The sequence below is a fragment of the Phoenix dactylifera genome, chromosome 4, assembly GCF_009389715.1.
Source record: "Phoenix dactylifera cultivar Barhee BC4 chromosome 4, palm_55x_up_171113_PBpolish2nd_filt_p, whole genome shotgun sequence".
Lineage (NCBI taxonomy): Eukaryota > Viridiplantae > Streptophyta > Magnoliopsida > Arecales > Arecaceae > Phoenix > Phoenix dactylifera.
Window position 1 is genome coordinate 13,300,007 of NC_052395.1, and position 19,522 is coordinate 13,319,528.

General features: G+C 37.4%; 1 long non-coding RNA gene across 2 annotated transcripts; it reads right to left on the reverse strand.

Moving 5' to 3' along the window:
- Window positions 1-1,849: 1,849 nt before the first annotated feature.
- On the reverse strand, window positions 1,850-5,951 carry LOC120110490. 2 transcript variants are annotated; one of them, XR_005511506.1, is made up of 4 exons: window positions 4,934-5,951; window positions 3,768-3,908; window positions 3,544-3,652; window positions 1,850-3,459 (listed from the first exon to the last, which is right to left on the reverse strand). It is a non-coding gene; the product is annotated as an uncharacterized LOC120110490 (long non-coding RNA). The 2 variants fall into 2 exon arrangements; XR_005511507.1 differs by having other exon boundaries at window positions 3,768-3,852; window positions 4,934-5,944.
- Window positions 5,952-19,522: the final 13,571 nt, after the last annotated feature.

Here is a 19,522-nt window from a genome sequence, read left to right on the forward strand (position 1 = left end):
TGTTTACCAAGAAAGAAAGAAAGAAAGAAGAGAAGAAGAGAAAGAGAGAGAGAGCTATCCCTCTTATTTCTCTCTTCTCTCATGTTTCTCTCTCTAGAAGATCTATGGAACCTCGTATTAGGTCCTGTCGACCTGATCTACGAATCTGAGTTGACCCCTGTAAAGAGCCCTGATCTGCTCTGGTGTCCAGGCTGCCTACTGGACCGATCATCCCAATCCTGTTGAATGTTCTTGAAACTTTCATTGATGAACCGTGTTGATAAATCTTGGCCCTGATTGAGTTCGATTCATTGAGCGAATCATCTAGATCTGCCCCACATGAAACCACTGTACGCTCGGTCAAGTCTTCTCGTATTATTTTTATATAGAAATTAATTTCGTTGTTAATATTTTAAATAAATCTAGCTGAATCTCCTAGTAAAGTCTGACAGTTTATAATAAAAGAGGTAAGTAAATCTTATACTCCTTACTAGTTTTCAAACTTGCAAGTAGACCTTACACTCCCTATTATTTTTTAAATAATCATATTTTTCATGCTAAAATTTGCTTGTAGAAATATCATAGTTTTCTTAGAATTATGGATTAGCATGTGTTATAAAAATCATGCTTTATTATGAAAAATAGTTTTATGAATGTTTTAGTAAAAATAGCTTTGTTATGAAATATGAATCTGATCGTGCCATATAGTATTTTTATCTATTTATATCTATATTTTATGAAAAAAATATAAACTTTCTAAAGGCTCTCAGATAGCTACGTATGATCTCTAGAATTAAAAAAACCGACAACCGGAGCTAGCATCCATACGAACACTAGCCCCGCCAACAGGTATAAAGTTGGCATAATAAACATGAATTTATGTCGATTATGAACACGGGTCGTGTCACGAATATAAAAGTGACCGTAGCACGAATATCTGTGAGCAATATGTGAACTATGATATGGCTAAATGGTAGAAGAATGATTTATGTATTTATTAGTAAAATAAACTTGGAGCAATGTTTATGAAATATAAATGATTTATGCATGCATAATTTGCTTTATGACTTGTTTTATTATACTGTAAATGCTTATTTTGGAATATCTGTTATTTTTTTAAATGATGCATTGATATGAAAAAACTTATGCTTGATTTGATAAGGTAGTGAAAGGTTTACTTACTAAGTTGTGTCGCTTATATACTTCTATTTTTCTTTGTCTCTCTCCAGACGAATAGGATTGATAGGAACAAAGGTTGGTCCAGGCTTAGAGTTCGCGCTAGCAAGCTTGGCGATCTATATAGGAAAGCAGAACTTTAGTTCTTCAGTTGATTATGAATTTGTAGTTAGTGATTTTCTGAATAGTAAGAATTATAGGTTTGATATTTATGTTTGAATTTAGAATTTTAGATGCTCTGAACCAATATTCGTTTTATTTAATAGATGATGAAATCAGATATTTAATTATTATATTTTGTTTATGATGGATTTGAAAGCTAAATGTAATGTTGGCTTTGTGTTATCATAGGTTGTACCTCTCGGTAGCACGGCCATATCATGCTTTAAATCTGTAGTATGATAATTATAGTACCAGAGCAGACCCGACTCATAATCTATATGGACTAGGGAACATTGCAGCCCGGATCTATTAGGGCTGACTACGGGCCGATCGTGGTGCTAGTGATTAAATTTGAATAGATTTGAACTTTTAGCCTGACGAGGACATCATGGCTTGAACGGAGAGAGTATGTGAATACTTGTGTGGTCGTGTGTTTAGTCCCACATCGGTTATTCGCCGAGAAGATCTTGGGTATTTATACAGGACTAAGAAACCCAAAAATACTTTTCGGCTAGTCTTTTTGGGTGAGGTCCTGGGTTGTAACAAATAGTATCAGAGCGGACCCGGCCTATAACCTATGTAGAGTAGGAGACACTACAACACGGATCTATTGGGCTGACCATGGGCCGATTGTGGTTCTTGTGATTAGATTTGAATGGATTTGAACCCTTAGTCTAACGAGGACGTCAGGGCTTAAAAGGGGGAGTATATGAGAACCCACATGGGCATGTGTTTAGTCTTACATCGGTTATTCGTTGGGTAGACTTTGGGTACTTATATAGAATCAATAAACCCAAATAATACTTTCCGATTAGTCATTTGGGTGAGGTCCTGAGTTGTTACACTGCCACTTCAACTATTCTTGCATTCCACCAATCAATGTGAAACTCATAAGGAGCTCAACAAGAACTTCTACCTTGTTTTTACTATTTATATAAAAGATGCATTGATATTATATTGTTAAAATAAGTAAGCTTCAAGTAGTAGTTCAAGTGTCAAATAGTATACGGTCCAAAACTCATTTGCAATATAGAATATGAACTCCCATTAAAATAACAAGCAAAATTATTGATTAGATGTACAGGAATGGAATGCACTTTGTTTCAAATTCACGTTCATTGGTTAGATGCAAGTGGATACATATGCACCTCCATTTGAGATTCAGTGGGAAATCTGAAACCTTGGATTTGATAACAAAATCCGAACAACATCCAGAACATTTCAAATGAACAGCTAGATACATCATTCAATACTCAGAGCTGTTGGTAACATTGGACAAGATTTCACCTATCAAAGCAAGATGAAGGAAAAAAGTTAAAGTGACGGTACTGATCCTAATGTGGAGTATGAAAATAAGAGATGTAACAATAAATGTCATTTAAATACATCAAACAAGAATTGTTTAGTGACTTTTAATTTCTAGACACCCAATTTATCACCCACTTTTGTATTTCAGTCAACCTAACCAATTGAGGTGATAATAGATTTCCAGCAATGGTACTATAGGTTAGGGCCATGGAATATTGAATGACAAAACAAGTATCAGTTAAGTTACTGATCTAATCAATAAAATTTTGTAACCTAAGAAATTTGTAGATTAAGAATTTCAGATTGAAATCATAGGTGAAACCAAAAATGTGAAGTAGTAACCATGATCTCTCTTCAATTTTTGGAATTTCAACTTTAAATAATTCTAACTAAAAGTGTTCATTATGATACTTTTGAAGTTAAAACAACTCTAATATATAAACAACATGCTAAAAGACAGCAGTTATTTATATTAACATATGTATGCACATGTGCTCATTCATACAGGAGTGAACGGTGCAGTGCAACCCAAAGTGAAGGTACAGTTACAAAAGTTAAACTTCCATGTGAGCTGCTCTAGAACAATCCAACTTCTATGAGACTTGTTTGGGAAAAACTTAAGATGAAGGGAATAAATGAAGCACTAACAAAAACAATTCGCTACCTCATGAGAAAGATTTAAGCAAATCAAATTTATTAACATACCACAAATAGAAAATGCAATAAAAAATACAAAGTCGGTATTGCTAGCTTCAAACCCTATGGCCTTTATGAAATTCCCTTTTATAGAATGTTGAGAATTCTTGACAATTGTGTTAATGTACTGCAAAGTTCCTGCAAAATTTCATCTTTAAATTAATGTCCATGTTAATATTCATTAGTAGTTGTAAGGAATAGAACATATGAAAAGCCACCAACCTGTTCACTGATGAGGTCCATCATCTCAATAAAATCACCGACCTAACAAGCTGACAAATCACCCAACCCTTTTGATGCATGAGGTCTAAATGTAGGTCAGCTATGAATACTACAAAAATTACAACTATCTATGATCAAAGCATGACGAGGTACACGATTAAAGAAGATTAAAAAATATATAATTTTGACTAGAGAACATTTGAATAAATATTTTATCTACTAACCCGATGAGTTGTCAGAATTTTTTTTCCAAACTTACAACAGATCAATAGCCTCCATCAATTTATTGGAAGTCAGACTTGATAACACCTGGTAACATAGTGTGGGAACCACCATAGATTATGCCAAATATTTGAAGCTAGCACCTTGAGTTATATTTTCAAATAATCAGACCACTAGTACAAAGAAAAACAACTCTGAAATAAGAAATATCAATAAGAAAAATAGATAATTGAGACTGTAATTTACACATGTTAAAAATAAACACCAAGCCAGAAAATTGAATATATTAAATAAGTTGAATAACTGAGCAACAATCTCAAGAAAATGGTAAAGGCATACAATCCAGTGAAGATGGCCTCCAAAATTGATAAGAGGCCAAACAAAAAGGGAGATCATAAAGAATCTTAAGAAGTAGGGCAGAAGATGTAAGGTGAACAACAAATGCATAACCCATTTACTGCAAAAACATCACATAAGAGGTAAACCTGGAGCTTAGGCTATAAAGAAGCTCCATGTCCTTAACTTTATGTAGAAATACTGAAATATGAATACTGTTTCATAGATCCTTATTGCTAGTCTTACAAGGACAAGTTATGGAAGTTCCGATCTAGGATGTTTGCATGAGGTTTTGCACAGATCAATTTTAGAATTTTTAGAGTTTCTCTCAAAAGAGAACCTTAAATTCAGCACATTAAAATTCTCAGTTACATGAGGCACAATCACTGACATATTCTAAGTTTTCAATTGGTAGTTAAGTTTGATCATGGAACTGTGTTAATCCAAGAAAACTTAGATATTTCATTTTACAATTAGCAAGTGACTAAAGTTCAAGAAAAAGAGAGAGCATCAAATTAGAGCTTGGTAGGCTTTGTCACGTAGACAAAAGGTGATAAAGGGTCTAAAAGAAGAAGGAGAATACGATGTAACAATCCCCGGAACATACAACAAAGGAATTACAGATTATTGATTCAACGCATGCCGAATAACAATTCAATGGTATATATGCTGTCTAAAAGAATATGAAAATCCTCTAATGCAGAGAAATAGAAATATTGATATTCTTTAATGCATTAAAACTAGAGCCTAAAACAACCACAACAAAAAAGAAAAGAAATCCAAAGCTAACAAGATCATCGCAATAAAACAAGAACAGAGTGAAAAAGTTTACCGAACTCAGCAGTCTCTTCACCGCTCCCAATCCTATCTCTTCACCCTCGGACATCGCGCTCGAGTTCTTGGTGATGGAAGAACTCGTTCTTGAAGATGAGTCTGGCCGAACTCCCCTTCTTCTCCTCATCAAGATCGTCCCCCTCGCGATCCGATTCTTTCTATCGCCATTGCCGACAGCTCCTAGTATAGAACCGCCCTCGGACACCGCCCTCAAGTTCTCAGTGATGGAATACCTCGTTCTTGAAGACAAGTCTGGCCCGAACCCAACTTCTCCTCATCAACACCGTTTCCCTCGCCGATCCGATTCTTTATATCGCCATTGCCGACTGCTGCTGCTTTAAAATCGCCCTCGCCCATCATGTTCGAATTTCGGTGATGGAAAAGATCGTTCTTGAAAACGAGTCTGGCCCGAACTCGCCTTCTTCTCCTCACCAAGATCGTTCCCTAACTGATCCAATCCTTTAGATCGCCATTGCCAACCGCTCCTGCCTTAGAATCGCCCTCAGACATCGCGCTCGAGTTCTTGGTGACGGAAGAACTTGTTCTTGAAGACTAGTCTGGTTGAAATCGCCTTCTTCTCCTCATCAAGATCGTTCCCCTCGCCGATCCGATGTTTTGGCTAGACCGCTCCTGCTACAGAACCGCCCTCGGACGCCGTGCTCGAGTTCCCGATGATGGAAGAGCTCCTTCGGCACGAGGGCGAAGGAGGACGCCGATCTCCGGCGAAGCTCCAAGGCCTTCGACGGTTCTTGATCCGGTCGATAATTGAACGGGAGCGAGGGATGATGATTTCAAGAAACGGTGGAGTGGGGAAAACCTTTGGCTCCCGGCAGGGCGGTACCCATTTTATAGGGATCGTCATCGGAAAGTTCCACTGGTAATGGGAATAGGATTGCTCAGGGTTCTAGAGTATTGACGCGGCGAACCAATAACGGCCCTGGCGAACGCGGGTTTGGATGACAGCTCAGGGTTTGGGTTGTATCTTTCGCGCGAAGGAATGATTTTATCTTTTTCCCGTTGTCAACCGTTGGATTGCTCCCCACACAGCTCCTAAAGCATTCTGTACTTTGTCATTCACCGCCTACACGGATCTCGAAGTGGCTATTGCGCGATCAAACGGTGGTCGCGTGAAGGGAGGTGAATCCTGTTTCTGAGGAAAAGATACGACCCCTGTCCGACCGCTCACTAGGGTTTTTTTTTATTATTATTTTTATTTTGTTAGCGGAGTGAAATCCTTCTTGCGGAACGTTGCTATGGTGGAGCCAACTTGATTGGTGGGTCACCGAGGGGCGTGGGAGCTCAATGTCTGCGGACATCTTCTCACCTTATTGGAGGTCTTCAAATCCGTCTTATGCTTCACCAATTCTTCCACCAATACTCCACCATATTGATCTTAATATTATTTATTTGTCAGCTCCGTCTCTTCCTTCACCGAGACAATGTTCACATTTACATCTGGCATTTTCCGCTACTCTATTTGTGCACTTTGTTTCACATCATCACCAATGCCGCATAATGTATCATTTTTTAGCAATGTAGCAATCTTTGTAACCTCAAACCACACCATGACTGAGAAAATAATTATAGAAAGGAAAATCTTTTTGCCCACCTATTTTTCTTGGTGAAGGCAAAGAGCTAGGAGACATGACAACAAAAAAATTATGGCCTACCGACAACAAAAAATTAATAATTATGGTCATATTGAAGACAAAGAGATGGTTATATTGAAGAATATATGGGACAGTGTCTCATTGGTATAGATAAACATAAGATGATACTTCACCACACCATTCTCCAGTTCGAGCTTAACCATTAAAATAGAAGAAGCCGTCGGTACAGATATTTTATTATGCAAACTAGCTTGAATCCCGTTCAATCCATAAATACTTGCAATCTCATCTCCAACTGAGACCACTCGACCAATCTCATCCACTTGAAAAATCGCGTTAAAGTTGGTCACTCTACTTTCTAATAGAGTTAGTGGGACCCTCTTTTGTCTGATTATAGTGGTAAGGTCCCGCTGAGTTCTTACTTTTTCATATCTAAAATTCGATTCATCCGATTACTACAGAGATGAACCCAACCCGAAATATGAATCGTGAAAGAAAATACCTATTTAACCGTAAAAGACATGTTCTAATTCCTCTCTTAGGGTGTCTTATAGCTACGTGGCAAGAGCTCTCTCTTCCAGATCCCTTCTTAAGTGGGTTGACTATAGAGATCCGTAAACTTAAATGAGCAACATGAAAACTTTACCAAAAGCTTGATGACCTAGCGGGAGAGCTCTCCATTCCTCGTTCTCCTATAATTGGATTCTATGGAATCACAAGAATCCTTAAAAAGGATTCCAACTGGGACCAATAAGAAGTAGTATAGGAATATTCACCTGTTGTCCTTGACTATGCCTTTCGGCCTAATCTTAAGCCCCGACTCACCCTCCGTGGACGAACCTTCCGGAGGAACCCTTAAATTTTTGGACATTGAATTTTCACCAATGTTTTATAACTATGCGCCTAAATTACCTCATTTCCTCTTAGCCTCATCTTCTTTTCTCTTTCACAGTGAGTTGAGGCGTTGTATGTTCAGTGCCATTTCAGTACGTTGTTGTGGAGCCAAACAAAGTAAGGGAAGGCAATCGATAATAGTCAGCTGGCAGTTCGGTTCGGTGGAAGAAGCTGTAAGAGTTATCGGCAGTAATAGGCACTTCAATGAAGCACCGGCAGTAGAGTCATCATTAGTGGATATAACACCAACAACAACAGTAGATCCAGAGGCAGACAAATTGATAAGTTTGGCATTCCCGGCCCACCAAGCGAAACTAGTAGTTTCTTGGTCATGACTAGTTAAAGTTTAAGTTCCATTAAAGAGCATTTCCACAGGATAAAACCTCCTCGGAGAATATAAGATTTTCATGAGGCTGATCCTGAGCCGCCATCTAAGCACAAATACTTTCTTGTAAAGGAAAAATGAGCTAGCTTAGCTAGTTTGGACCTGCGTGAATCAATTCAGTGAAGTAAAATTAAGTTAAGGTTTTTTCAAGCCTTGCCGATAGGTGGCTCGTGGCTCGCTTAGTTCGCTAAAAATAGTAAAAACAAATTGATCTCAACCCCATTTTTCGTATTTTATTTGGTTCATTTTATACCTTATCTGATTCAAATGAATAATTGTAAATCAATATAATGTAGTACTTGGGGGGAAATTCGTATATTGCATCCACTTGACTTTATGAAATTGATGGAAAAGAAAAATTCTCGAACCTATCCTTTGACAGCTTTTTATTTACATATTCAATATAGATTTTTATCAGCAATAGAACCTATTTGGCGAGCCTCCCTGACAGAACTGGCCGAGTCATCAGAAATTTAAGCGGATCGGCTTTAGAGATGGGCCAAATTTTTTGAGCCAAGCCAGGAGATAATGTTTCAGCTTTTTTACAGTGAAGATCAAGGCCAGGCAGGTTTAGAAAAAAAGAAGATCAATACAAGATTACTTTCCAAACAATATTGAAGAGTGTTTTAGATTCAAGATCCACGTAAGAATAGAAAACAACCATGCTTGGTGGTCATGCTCTTAGGTAAGCCACTGGCTTTAGATCTGCCTTGGCCAATCGGAACCGATAGAAGCGAAGGTGCAAAACCAACTATCTCTTCTTATCATGAGAAGCACGACTGGTCTCGAAATGAGTGATGTGCTCGACTAGGTCTTCGGTCCCATCGTAGATTCGTCACTGGGGCATAACAACATTTAAAGAAAAACGGACGAATGCAGTGGTAGCGGGGGCGAGGTACTTCTAAAGAAGAAGATAGGCCTTGTCGAAATCGAGCTCCAAAGGCGAAGCCCTAATTTACTAAGAAGGGGCACCTAAAGAAAATAAGAAAAAAAGGGCTATAAGTACTTGTGCGCATACTCTTCTTCTGTGAGATTCCATCCAAATCTGCCACTCACTCGTTGGTTGGTGTTCCATTCTGTTATGTTAGACTATGCCTTCTTTTTCTCATCTTGAAGCAGCAAATCCTAATCCCTTAATGGACTTCTAAATTTCTGAGCTTGAAGCTGCAAACTCAGCCATATATAGGAGCAACTTGGAGAAGAGAAAGTTAAGTAGTTTTTCGAAGGATCTTTTGCAGAAGTAGAGAAGGGAAGAGGTTTGAACCATCAAGTTGAAAGGAAATCGATACTATTTGAGGTATGCCAAAGGTCTTTCAGCGCAACACTTCTCTTGTAACAAAACGGACTTCTATTGAAAGTTTTTTTACCCTTTTGTGGACACACACTGGAGGGTTAAGTAGGGTATTTCTTTACAAAATTGGGCTCAATTTCATATATCGCAATTCAACTAAGATCTCTTCGTTAGTTGGAGGAAGAATCAGTACGAAATGGATTTTTTGAGAAACGTATCAAGAGAGAATTTGATGCTTCACAAGCAATACATTTATCAAATTCAAAGTGGATTCGACCACGGAAACGTTCTGATGTGATCGATTTTTCATAAGGATATTGAATAGTTATAGGTAAACGATTTGTGTGTCTCGGGAAGGGGAGCCCTAAAGAATAGAAGTCAGCCGATCATCCCTATTTCATTCAAGTTGCCAGTACAGTAGTCAAGGGAGTCAGATAAAGAGAAAGGCTTATCGAGCTCGAGTACACCCCTGCCTACATTCATTCTCTTTGCCATTTCAATGCACTTTGAAAGAAGCAACAGAAAAGCAGCCCCTTGGTGTTGAGCACTACTAAAAGAAGCCATTAAACAAGAAGTTAGGGCTATGATGTCACTTTTCTTGCGTATGTATAAGACCAAATCCATTTAATTTCTAAAAAAGACTACTAATCCTTAACTTTTCGAGGAATCCTTCATAAGTGGTTGTGAATAATTGACTTTTTCGATTCTTTCAACCTTAGTTCCATAAGAACAAGTCAAAAAGATTGAGAAATAGAACCATCTAATTTGACTCTTAATTGTGATACTAAAAATGGGCAACCAACTCCAGGGTACGGTCCAAGCTATTTTTTTCCTCTTTTTTTGGGTGGAGTCTGCACAAAGCATTTTGGCCTCAATGCAATTGACTTGCTTTGCTTGCTCTTTGGTCAGCGCCAAAGATGGTGCGATTTGATTTTTTTCTTCCTTGTTTAGACTTCAGTATTATGATAAAGATACATGATTTAGGATAGAAAGAACCAAATTATAGAAATAAACACCAAATTATAGAAATAAACCTACGCTTAGTGAAGGTGAGTTTAAAGATAGAATAATTTCTTTTATCGTGTATCCTCGATTGATGCAGCCTCAGATGCTCAAATTAGACTTGGATCTCTCTCTCGGGCTGGACACCAAATCCATGTATCTTTACCGATTAACCAATTACTTGATGCTGGAGTTGATCCTAAAGAGAAACCACTTCCTAATGAATTTATTTTGAATCAGAACCTTTTGGCTCAACTTTATCCCAGTTTTGCCGAGGGAGCAACCCCCCCTCCCTTCCTTTTTTTTCACCTTGAATTGGTCAAAAATATGCAGAATTCTCGAGTTTTCGTGGAGGATTAGATCCTTTTCTCATTGGCTTGGCTCACTTGGAATGCAAAGCATTCTTTTTGATCTTGTGCTAAGGTACATGGAACACCAACCCAATCTTGACTTGATGAAAAAAAAGAAAAGAAAAATGGCTACCGCATCTGCGCTTTGCTACGATTTGGTGCGGAACTAAAAGCAGCAGAAAGAAAGCTAAAAACACATTTCATGATAGGAATTACAGTGGAATTGTTATTTCTTTATGCCATGGGAATTGCCTTCGAGAAGAATTTCCAGTGGCCTGGTCTTGTTGTGCGAAACTCTACAAGCTTCTTCCAACAGAACAGTCGACCTCTTCTCATCGTCAACTGGATTGGCTGTCCCCAACTTCTCCTCCCAATCTCAACAAGGTGTTCCAGTATTCCAATGGCATCGTTCAGCCCGCGCCAAAGTAATGTTAGAACGAAAGATGCACTGTATATTTCTGCTGACCAACTTATTAACACCCATTCTTCTATGAGAAATGCTTATTATACATATCCAAATGCACGCGTGCCAGAGTCTCAATGTCTCATGCCACTATAGTTGGGTCAGGCTGCTAGGATTCATAAATTGCTAGCCTCAACTCAGTTTTATTTGTTATGATACCATGATTACTACATGTGATCTTCTTCTTGTTTTTTTTTTTTTTTGGATACCTACTACATGTGAATCATTCAGGAGTTACCTGTTATATGGTTCCAATACATCAACAGGTCTCCTTCCTTTCTTAGCATTGAATATGCAATATATTTTACAATGCTGGAATACATACAAGATCTATGGAGGATCTGTTAAGACTGTCTGTGGCAACTTGTTCAAAGAAGAGTGTTTGTGGATTAGCATAGAGCATAGACTGCTAATGGTGCATCGGCCTGAATATGTTAAATCCAACAATCAATAAATATATAAAGCTTTCTATTCCTTATCTCCATCTCAGCCTCTCCCTTGGAAGATGATGAATGGAAGTACATGATCTCGAGGCATTCATCCACCACAAATTGCTGACCATTTTATCTGCTGTAGCCGAATGCGTTCACTAGATTTTTTTTCTTATCAGCGCCTGTTATGCTTAACAGAAAGAACAAAAAATGTTCTCATACGTTATGAATGTATTTGCAAGATTTACAGTTGACTGAAGCTACTGATACAAATTGGTTGTGTGGTAACCCTTTCTTACCTTCTTGTAAACTAGGTGACATCTTGGAGATTATGGACTCTTTGTGCCCATTCATGCTCTAATGACCTAGCCAATTTGATTGGGCTGGAATGGGGCTTACGTTGGGCTCAGCCTGGAAAAGGGAGTATTCTCCTTGCTGGATCTACATGCAGCATAAACATTCTGCAGCGAAGAGGCACATTCCTTTGGATAAAGAGACATGAATAACAACACTTTTTTTCCACATAACCAGCAGTACACCTCCTTGGATGGAAGGGATACAGTATATCTTCTCAAAGTCTATCCATCTAGTCTAATAGAACCTGTCGATATAGTAGCATTGTATTGCAAGCTATCTACTAGTTGCGATCCCCATGCAAATGGTTCTTTATCCATGAATGTACCGGATGAATTGCATATGGTAATATTATCACCTTCACTGAGTTGAAATTATCGACATATAATTGCACAAACAAAAATCATGCATTGTTATTCTTGTCAAATTCCAATGCAGCAATCCTGCAAAATAGCGGCGGCATAATATGAATGAAGCCCATACTATTAGATATTGCGTTTGTGTTCTACTTTTATTTTCAAAAACCTAAGAAGAGAAATGAACTAGGCCAGAGAACATATTTGACGAAATCTTACATAATACATATATACATATATACGTATATATATATATATATATATATATATATATATATATATATATATATATATATTTAAAGTATTTTTAAAATATTTAGAGATTTTGATAAGAAATATTTTTTTGGAAAAAAAAAGTGAAAATAAAAGCAAGGACTGATAATTTTTTTTTGCAAAATGCTATCTCGAGCATCAATCTTCATTTGGTATTTTCCTAATTTGTAGGGAAAAAAACATATTAAACAAAACCTCGATTATTTTTTATATTCTTTCAAAAAATAATAATGGGAGCCAAACCAATTATTTTTATAGAAGCAGAGGATGGAATAACCATAATTCTCGAGAAAGATCACGCAAGAATTAGGTAGGGAGCATCCTTCCAATTTACAAAGAACTGCAACCACTGAGTTGACCAGGCTATTCACTATTATCTTTCACATGGACACTGTCCCCCCCTTCCCTTACCCCCACGCCTACGCATTAACATTAAATTGTGGAGCCACCACCTTCTCTGGCCCCGGTGAATGCATGAACCCAGTTAATGTAGTTATAGACTTCGAAGTGACTTGTGACAAGAGGAGGCTTTCCAACATACCCTTCACCAGAAGCACAAACCAATCGACACTGTTTGATGGTCATCGAAATCACTTGTGAGAAGAGGATTTCAAACCTCACCTTCGCTTCAAGGCATGCCCATGTTTAGAAAAGAAGAAAGAGAGTAGATAAATAGGTGTGGACCCAAGCATAGCTGGAGAGGACGGAGGCCAATAAATCAGAGGGGGCTAATTTCTCTCGGGGCCCCAGTCATTGCCTTGGACGGGCTTTCTTCTGCTCATTCTCATATTGCAGTCTCAACCACCAAATGGTATGGTAGCCAATGCATCTCTATCCCTGCCCCTCCTTTTTTAATGTTTAAGGGCTTTTAGAACTCTTAGGATAGAGGAAAGGACACTACCTTCTACTCCTACCTTTCCCACCTGCTACCTTTGAATAAGGGATGGCACTATACGTTATCTCTTTCCCGTTTTTCCGCCCAAATGTGACTTAAAAACTCCTGTCCGTCTTAGAAAGCCCGCCACGTTCAAGATTAAGCTTGTCTATATATGTAGCCAAACTTTGGGCTTTAATTGCTGACTCCAGCTGCATTCATTCAACTAATGCATGCATGTTGTCACAACACTGTTGATGTTGGCCCCCCTTGCCGCAGTTCTTGATGGTCCCGACCATTAATTACAATAATTTAATCCGCCTAATGATTTCATAAAAAATTCTTTCCCACATTTAGAATGATTTTCTACCTTAAAGATATAAATGTGTCACCTTGGGCTACTGGTATGCACACACTCTGCATTAAATTCTTATTTGGACTTTGAGTGACACGAAAAAAGCTTTGAAAACCAAAATCAACTAATTGGTGTAAAGATTGGCGGTTATGATTATGGTTATTAACACTTAATACAGGCTAATACCGGCATAAGTTTGCACATATGCCCAATCTAATCATGTCCGATCATCTAAGGCTCTATTTGGAGGAGCTGTTGGCAGTAGAGCTGTTAGAAGTAGAGCTGTTGGAAGTAGAACTGTCTGAAGTAGAGCTGTTATAAAAAGTTGTTTGCTGTTTGGTAACTACATTCGTAAAGTGCTGTGGTACTTTGTTTTGTGTTTGGTAAACAAACTAAGAAAGTACTTTTGTATGACAAAATTACCATAAAGGACATTGCATAGTATTATACAACAGAACATTATAAAACATAACATAAATTAATACATAAATATACGACATAGTATAATATTATTGTAATATAAAATAATATTATGTTGATATAGCATAATAATGATATAATTATTAGAGTAAATTAATATTTGGTAATATAACATAATATTAAATTATTTAACATAACATATTAATGTATTATGATATAATGTAATATATATTATATTTATAGTATAATACAATAATAAAAGTATAAACTATTATAATTATTAGTATAAATTAATTTCTCATAATATAACATAATATTAAATTATTTAAAATAACATATTAATGTATTATAATGTAATGTAATATAATACAATATTTATAGTATAATACAATAATAAAGGTATAAAATATTATAATTATTATTATAAATTAATTTTTCATAATATAACATAATATTAAATTATTTAAAATAACATATTAATGTATTATAATGTAATGTAATATAATATAATATTTATAGTATAATACAATAATAAAGTTATAAAATATTATAATTATTAGTATAAATTAATTTTCATAATATAACATAATATTAAATTATTTAACATAACATATTAATGTATTATGATATAATATAATATGATATTATATTTATAGTATAATACAAAAATAAAGGTATAAAATATTATAATTATTAGTATAAATTAATTTTCCATAATATAACATAATATTAAATTATTTAACATACATATTAATGTATTATGATATAATATAATATGATATTATATTTATAGTATAACACAAAAATAAAGGTATAAAATATTATAATTATTAGTATAAAATAATTTTTCATAATAATTTTTCATAATTTTCCATAAAATAATTTTCCGCGGTCCAGGGGCTCTTCTTCGTGGTCCACGCTCGAGGAGGACCTCAGTGTGGGCCGCGAGGTTGATGATAAAAAAAACAATAGATTGATTTTGGAAGGTATGGAAAAGGATTAAATTTTTTTTTCTAAAATGTGGTTCAAGATATGCATACAAAAATTGAAAAGAAAAATACATTTTCTTATGGAAGGGAGTCTGACGGCTAGGGTTCTTGGCTCCAGCAGATTTTTAGGTTTATAAAAGGACAAACTATGTAATTATGTTATTTTAATATGGACATTTTTGTCAAAAATACAGCTTTCCGAAAAAGCTGAAACAGCTTCCTCCCAAAAGCTCCAAATTAGAGCTTCCTTCCAAAAGCTGTTTTCAGCTTCCCGCAAAAGCTGAAACAGCTTTTTGAAAAATTTACCAAACACAGTTTTTCATCTAAAAATACTTTTGGAGGGCCAGAAAGTACTCCAAAAGCTCCCCAAACAGGGCTTAAGTCATCTTTATGAACTTGGTGGTGTATTTAACTATCGAGCAAATTGGGGGTACATCAAGGTGTAGTTGGAGACATACAATGGTACTATAAAAGTACATGATTTTGATCTATAAAGCTTTATCCATGTTTCTATTACAAATTTTCCAGCTACCAGGTCGCCATGTCCTCATGCAATGTACCAAAATTTTGGTTATGAATGGTGGGAAAGGAAGAAAAAGCACATTTTTGGTGGAAAGACCATTAATAGTACACTAAAGTGCGATTATGATTCCTAGTGGATAACGATGAACTGAACCTTTAATTATACAGTTGCAACATAGGGAATCTCTTAAAATTATATCGAGGATTCTAGCTAAAGCGACCGCAGTGAGCTCTAATATGGTGATTCATGTTAATGGGGGTGGCACTGACAAGGAGAATAAATTCTAAGTGATCTACAAGGACATATTTAATCAATAATTCATACAATCCATGGGAATAGGTGCTGGATATGCCATTGATGACAGGATGTCTGAGACAGCGGTTTAGAGATTCTCTGGAGAGAGGTAAGATTTTTGTCTAAAATATCGAGAGAATATATGCTTTCTGATGCTTTTTGCCGCCAATTTAAAGTATGGAAAGGGCATTGCAAAGCCATTCACTGCTGAGTAAGAAAACAGAATCTGTGATCAGAATATAGCCTTGTCTAAATAATCTAACTTTATAATTTTTTAATCAGCATATACGCCACTTGTTTAACCAAATTAGGAGTCATTGGATATCAACCACACGCAGTTGATTCGCAATGGCCTCTCCAAGAGTACATGGTTAAATGCACGATCAAAGAGCAAAAAATCTTGACCATTAGATGGCTTGTCGGTAGTGGCAATTTACTCCATTCCATCCGTTATCCAATCTGACCTAATTTTAATGGGATGGGTTTTACTCGATCTGCAACGGATCCATGACGGATATGAGTAACAATAAAATCTACTACGAACCCGACTTGGATTTATATAAATTTTCAAAAATAAATTCTCAAGACAAAAAAAATTGATTTGTATGCAAAAAAATAACTGATTGTTGTATGCAAAAAAAATTATATAGAAATCTTCACATATTAATAAGGTCATCATTCGAGAACACATATTAATAAGCTCCGCGATAAGAGATAGATGAGCCAGTTGAAATAAATAATCATAAGATTGTATATGGGCCAAGACCCTTATTTCTGATCTAGTAACAGAATTTCTTCTACTCATTGCTTTAATCACCGCTGTTGACATGGGGTCCGGAGAATGTGAAGTCCTAGTTTTCTGTTGAAGTGAGTGGGGAACCATCTGAGGCCATGAAGGCTGAAGCTTATCAGAACAGAGCTCGGAGTTGTTAAAGGCTTGGAGATGAGAGGTGTCATTGTTTTGGGAAGATAAAGCCAAACGTTCTCGTGCTTTCAGGGCTCAAAATGTTTCTCTATAAGGGCATGCTAATAAAATTTGTTCGTTGATGGCAAACCATGACATTAGCGACACGGCAAATGAATAACCAAATCTTGGAGATTCTGATGTCCCTAAGAATGAGGAAGATATCTAGGATATATGGCAGAAAAGTTGCTGAAATTTGACATCTCGTGGAACAACCGGGTGCGGCCAAATGTGTTTTTAATCCATAGTGGCTGTCGGATTCCGTATTTGTTAGATCTTCCAAATGTTTATTACCTTTGCCTTCTATTCTGGACAATCTAGTGGTCAAAAGGTTGCCTAAACCTTGAGCCGACAAGCCCTGTTTCAGTTGCATGGAACCAGTTTTATGCATTAAAGTATGATCCAACTAAATCGAAGTATTGATTTGTGTCGAATTACCGCCAAAAGGCACGTTAAACGAACTGGGAACCTTCCTGGATTCTAAACGATCAGCAAGGTTTGGATCTAGGTGGATTTGCTGATATTGGGTAGTTGATCTTGTTCTAACATTGAGGAACAGTAAGAATACACAAGATAAATGATTGGAAAAGTAAAGAGCAATGAGTTAACAGCAGAATATTGTGACCTTTATCCGCCAGCTACCGGCTAAGGGCACCTTCAATAGAAACGAGCTTGGGAAAGTAGAATAATCTCTCCATCGATGGATAAGTGTGTCACAGCTATACTCCAAGGCGTAAATTAACGGATCAAATGGACCTCCAGTGTTATGGAGAAACAACTCATTATGGAGTACATGCAAAAGACCAGAAAGTCTGCAAAGGCCATATCTGTTTGCACCCATCACTAAATTAAAGAGCACTAGTCAGCGTTTGTAGTCCAACGGTTAGGATAATTGCATTCCAAGCAATAGATCCGGGTTCGACTCTCGGCAAATGCAAATTTGTTTCCACTACTGTGCGACGGCATTCGACGACTGTTGAAGGAGTGTTGTACCTTACAGGTTGTGCACGTGCTTCGTGAAACGAATAAAGATATTGATTGGGTCGGTTTTTTTTTTCTTTTTGCTAAGGCGGGCAAGTTAGAAGACTACACGAGTACGGACACACCTAATAAAATCAAAAAACAACACATCCCAAAATGCCCTAGGCAACTCATCATCCCGGGTTCACAATGTACCGCCAGAGTGATTAGCCATATAAGCAGCTACCCAGTCTACAGTACTATTGGCCTTCCTAAAAGCGTGCTTGGCCTGAAATGCCACTCCGTTTCCGGCCATCGACCAAATGTCCCGAAGCAAGGGATAGTCCCCGCCCAAACCACTCCATGATGATAGAGTCGGCCCGCAATACGCGGTGAGCGTAGCGAATGTTCACTCAAGCCGCTCGCAACTCGGCTCCGAGAGCGGTCGTGTAAGAGAGCTGACAGCCACCAGCAACCACCACCCTCAAGCACGAGTCTCTGATAATAAAGCCTGCGCCCCTCTGTCCCCACTATCCACAACCGACCCGTCAAAGTTAATCTTGAGAAAACTCGGGGGTGGGGGCCCCCAGGTGAAGAACACCGTCTGTGGCGCTTCCTGAGTAAAAGGAGAGTCCTACATGTCCCAAGCTGTCAAAGGCCTGCCCACACGGGTACCTCAAATAAGCTCCGTTGCCTGTGCTCGGCCCCGCTCAAACGAGAATCTTGAGGACAGGCTGTGCTTACTGAAGATCTGAGCATTTCTAGCCAGCCAAATATGGTGGGCAATACAAGTGGCTCCAAACGCCAAATGGCGTAGCTGGAGGCTACCAGACCACCGTCAGATAGCCTGACGAACTGGTCCTTCTAGCCTCAGGCACCCTATGGGAGCCCCGACAACCGCCAGGCCTCCTCGCCCACCTACAACGAAAGAGCATATGATCGATGGCTGTGCTCATATGAGATTAGTGTGAGCAGTCGATGTACCCAAAAAAAAAAGAACCAAAATATGCACAGGGTCCTTACTTTCTTTCTCATTGACCCTCAGTATCTAATGAGCATATCTGTTTAGTATGGGGAGGGAGAGAGAAAGTGAAGAAACAAAGTTCTTTTAGGAAACGTGTATTGGAGAAAGAAAGGTGGTGGTAGTTTAATTTACAAGCAAAGAAAATAGCATGCGTAGCAAAAAGCTTTTCCTTGGCCACCCCATTTATACTCTTTTTCGGTGGAGATAATTATGTGAATCCAAGTAGTGCAACCAAAAGAAAAGAATTAATTTTTTGAGACACTTTTAATATCCAAAGTAGTTTTTATCTTGGTGATTAGTGAATCATCATAGCGATCAGTCAAACTATATAAATGATAGAGACATGTCATGATTATCCAAATAGTTAAAAGGCTAAGCTGAACAAGCACCAAAAAAAAATTAAAAAAAAACTATGCATGACTCGGCATCAACTAATATTGCAGTACAGCAAGTAATAAACAATCACATGTTCCATAATTACATGCATGATAAGAAAAGAAATATTTCAGAATAATGATCAGCTGGGTTAAGTGAATGCATTATTCTATTGAAATGGAAAAAAGAAAAGAGCACTCTAATGGGAAGAGAGAATACCAAACCATTAGGGAGATATAGTGGGGTGAGTGTTTCATGTCCCTTGGAACTTACGGGACACCAAAAACAAAACTAATTGCGATATCAAGGATTTTTTTTGGTATTAAATGAACCATAATTACTAAATGATGCATTAATGACTTCCTCATCTACCTTTAGATCCAATCGGCTCCTTCTGGTT